This window comes from Carassius gibelio, chromosome B14 (genome assembly GCF_023724105.1).
Source record: "Carassius gibelio isolate Cgi1373 ecotype wild population from Czech Republic chromosome B14, carGib1.2-hapl.c, whole genome shotgun sequence".
In the NCBI taxonomy this organism is placed as follows: domain Eukaryota; kingdom Metazoa; phylum Chordata; class Actinopteri; order Cypriniformes; family Cyprinidae; genus Carassius; species Carassius gibelio.
The window spans coordinates 8,266,989-8,271,712 of record NC_068409.1 but is presented as its reverse complement, the minus strand read 5'-3'; the positions used below and the strand labels follow the sequence as shown (position 1 = coordinate 8,271,712).

Here is a 4,724-nt window from a genome sequence, read left to right as displayed (position 1 = left end):
CACACACACACACAATCTTTTTAAATCTGTACCCACAAATTCATAATTTGTGCACACATTTTTGCAATCCATTCCCACAGGTTTGTAGACTTTTTTTTTTTTTTTTTTTTAAAGCATTTATTCAATTAAGGCCGTGTCACTTTCTATAGGGAGAGGGCCTGGCTCTGTTTCTTTTTTTTTTTTTTAAATCACACTATTTTGTGGATGTATTATTTTGTTAATGTTTTATTGTACATATTTCTGTTTTATTGGTTAACATGTTTTACCAGAAGGGGAATGCACCATCCCAACACATACTGAATATTGCAGTGCTGATATAAATGAAATAATTGTAATTATAAAATAAATTAGTAATTTAATAAATATGTTTTGCTGTTGTTCTTTCTTTCCTAATTAACCTTTAACTCCAGATTCCTATGGTGCAAAACATTATGGTGCATACTAACTTCCTTCATATGACCACAGGGGGGCGCCACTGTGACACTGATTCAGCTAACACTGAATCTACAAATATAAGATGCAATGCCTCGTCTTTTGTTAAACATAGTTTTTGAGCGTTTATTGCTGAAGAACAGCTCCAGTCCGCAGCAGAACGAACTCTAAACATTTCACACACATCCACGAGCTTTGAGAGCCACGATTCGATTTAGAGAATCGGTTCGTTCGGACGGGCTGTTTAAATGAACCGGTACACGGACTCGTTTGACGAAGAGTTGCAATAAGTAATTCAACGTGTCATATTGCAGAACAGTTTTTAGCCAAACAACACTTTGTTTTCGATTACGCTATTGTCTTCCAGTGTCCAGCGGTTTATCCAGTGTTACTCGCCGCACACACTGTCGAGTCATTCACAAATGCTGCGCGAATCGGTTCGACCGAATCACTGAACAAACGGTGCAGAGGATGATTCGTTTGAGAATCGGACACCGATACTGTGTACTGCATTCATATTAGGAGTAATATGGTAGTGTACCGGTCTGAACACAGCTGTGTAACCGTGTGTGTGTGTGTGTGATGAGACTGAACTCATCTGTCTTCGAGCGGACTCGACTCACTCTCCTGAAGCAGCGCAGCAGAGCAGCTCGGTTCTTCTGCAGATGAAGAGCAACAGAGATGAGAGGATGGAAGTTATCTGTGGATCTCCAAACTAACAGCTCGAGCACATCATACATGACCACCTGACTTCTGACGGACTCTTCCTCGATGTTCACTGTTCCTCCTCGGCTCTGCTCGTATTAAAGCACATCTTCATGAAGTACATCTGATTTAAACTTGTGGAAATAGCTCAGACATCATCTCCCGTTCATCTGAAGGCGCTCAGCATCACCCGGTGAGTAGACTGACCGTGTTATATGTGTGTGTGGATGATTATTAGTGTTAACACAAGTTTATCAGCACTGTTCATGATCTGAAGATGCTCATCAGATACAGACAGGTGAGTCACCATGGTAACCAGCGGAAGATGGCACTGTGCCCCCCCCCCCCAAACTACTCTAGTGTCGAAATACAACACTAATACAATTAAACAAGCAAATACATGAATGAATGGTATTATTTACAAATGACAGTTGTAGCTCTCAACATTTAGCTATGGCTAGGACTCTTATTTCTATAGTCTCAAGCATTCAGAAATCATGCAAAAGAAAAATTGAGCAGTTTAACTATGATAAAACCATGGTTTATTTATTTATTTATTTTGAAGAAATTATATTTCTTTGCTTATTTCTGTATTTTTAACAGTGTTATTAATCCATCATTATTGCCTCGTTGTTTTTATACAATGCATTTTAAGTCATTTTGAAGGCTATGGGTGGCTTAGCTCTGTTCTTATCGCAAAAAAAAAAATCCACCATATTAATACTTTTTTGTAAATTATTATTTAAAGTAACAAATTTGCAGTTACCATGGCTACAAGAAGGATGATTTATGGTAAATCATGGCTAATTCTCGTGAGGGAACCTGGAAACTCAGAGAGAATATTAGATGTGTTGCTGAAATTATTTCCAACATTAAAACTCGTTATTAACGTCAAGAGCCAAAAACCTTTCACAGGAATGTGTCTGAAGAGATGCACGGGCTCAGTTTTTACCAGAATGATTCACAATTCATTTTAATAAATATAAAAAATGTATAAATTGTGGATTGTAGTTGACACCGAAATGAACAGATTACAGTTGTTTTTATGATTGTAAGTCATTTCCTCAAATGCTAATGACTTCAGAAGACTGTATACCAGTACTGAGTATCGAACGTTTAACGTCAAGCCACCTTTATCCCTGTTTCTATTTAGTATTTTTCCTCTGCGCTGGATTGCAGGCCTGCGTTTATGTGATAGTATCATGGCAATTTTGATAAGGTTTAATATAACTTGAATGCTTTTATAAGTTAAGTCACATTTTATATTAGACATTATATTAACAAGTGCTTTCCTGCCCTTCAATTCTTTCTTTCTCTCTCTCTCTCTATATATACACACTCACACACACACACACACACACACACACACACACACTCACACATATATAATGCGTGTGTGTGTGTGTACATACAGGTTTTTATTCATGTTTACTATCGTTTATGAGGACATCTGTGGAGAATGAGTGGCTAAAGGTGATGGATAAAGCTTTATAGATGAAGATTTGGAAAGATTTTAAAATCTTTGTGAGAGACTTTAACGTGTAAATAATTTTCAGTTAATAATAGCGTATGAATGTTGGGTTTATGTGAAGTGTGTGTGTCGACTGAAGAGATGTTTAAATGTCCTGTGAGGTGTCAGAAGAACCAGCGAGAGGGGAATAACTATATATTAAGCTCATGTGCTCATTAAACACACACTTTAGATGTTTAAGCCTTTATTTTAGGGTATTTTTCACTGCTTATTGTAAAATTAAGAGATTAAAGTTCAATGTTCGTTTGTATATTAGAACCAAGCCCTTGGATGTGGGAAATAATTATATTAGATACACAGATGCTACAGAACACAGCTAGCTGACTAGCTTTACACGACTGTGCTAAGCTAATACATGACTTCACAGGCGTGACTGGATACTACTAATACATCCATAATATTATTAACTGACAGTTTATTACTGGTCTGTCATTTAAGATTTACATGAGATTTCATATTATTTTAAGGAGAGCTTCTACTGTAAAAACACAGCGTCAGCGTGACATCAGTAAGAAATAGATATTGTTAATAATTGTTCAGATTAATATGTATGAACTTCATACATGAACTAGACTTTATTTAGCAAAATCCTGTCATTTGAATAAATATAACATGACATTTCTAAAACCTTGTGTCTGTTCCATTAAACTCGCTGTGCTCTCTTTAAGCTCTTCCACATTAAACGTGTGTGTAATCCTTCACAAAGAGACTCATGAACTGATGCCTGTCACTTTAGAGAAGTGAACTGATTCTGTGGTCACATCTCCTGATCTCCAGACGGATCTGATCTTCTGGAAATCAGAGGAAATCCTGTCGTGTGCTCCGGTCTTAAGAGACTTCAGACAAGTCTAGATCTATTTAATAAGAGATGTTATAATGAGGCTAGTTTCTGTGTCCATCCCCATGAATGAAATGTTTTATTAGCGTGTTTTATCAGATTTGTAAATGTGTTACTCAGCTGAACGATCACATATATTAATACAGATGCTGCAGTGTGCTGAAAGAACTGATCAGATGAAGCTCCTTGTTGATTGACTTCAGTGTTCTGGTCGCTTTATATTTATTTATTTGTGATTTGACTTCAAAACATATATTTTTACAATTATTCTTTAAAGATTTCTCTTAAAATGACCCAGATTTCTGAATAAAACGTGACGTGAGTTTAATGGGAACAGGAGTGCTTGAGGAACACACACATGAACACATTGAGCACTGCTAGACTTTCTGAATTTAATGATGTATATCTTAATAGAAATACTTTTGTCATTTTAAATTAAATTTAATATTTTTGTGTGAGAGATTAATAGTTTATTTTAATATAACTTTTTGTATTGAAACAGATATCTTGTTCAATAAAAATGTCTCACGGTAGATTTTGGTGAGTTTAATAGGTGTGTTTGCCCCACCTTCATACATGCACACACACACACACACACACACACGCACACACTCACACACACATACACTCGCTCACACACACACACACAGGGATGGGCAGTATTTCAGATACGTATTTGAAATACAAAATACTATTTAGTATTTTGTATTTTGAAGCCTTTGGAAAAAATCAAATGTAATTTGTATTTAAATACATTTAAGACGAGTATTTTTGTATTTTCAAAATACTCAAAATACTTTGAGGGAGTCATCCTCTTTATCAGGGTGCTGTTACACCCCCCCCCCCCCCAGCCTTCATCCACGTGACCCGCAGCTGTACACCCAGCCTTGGATCAGCAACTTTCCTGGAATAAAGTGTGGATGTGCTACTTGTTGATTAAAGTAGCTCGTCAAATGTGTTTGAATCATTAACGTTACTGCATGTGAGGGATGGGTGATATATGACAATATCGTAGATTCGTAGCGATGGTATAAATTGTGAATCGGTGGAACTTTTTCTAAATCTTTTAGATAGGACTTTCAGCTTTCTCTTTAGCGTTGTGCAGTTGAAGCCTTGTTTATACTTTCACAATTCACACGTCTCTACGCCATGAATCTGCTCACTGCGCGCGCTCCTGCAAGGCTTTATACTTGACGTGCTCTCCGTTGTATAATTCTG

The 4,724-nt window shown here is 36.7% G+C and overlaps 1 protein-coding gene across 1 annotated transcript in view; it reads left to right on the top strand.

Moving 5' to 3' along the window:
* Positions 1–455: 455 nt before the first annotated feature.
* LOC127971730 (X-linked interleukin-1 receptor accessory protein-like 2) overlaps positions 456–4,724 on the top strand; it is a 201,810-nt gene continuing 197,541 nt past the window's right edge. Inside the window, exon 1 of the mRNA XM_052574949.1 lies at positions 456–1,330. The gene's annotated coding sequence lies outside the window, so the exon portion shown is untranslated. The remainder of the gene's footprint in view (positions 1,331–4,724) is intronic.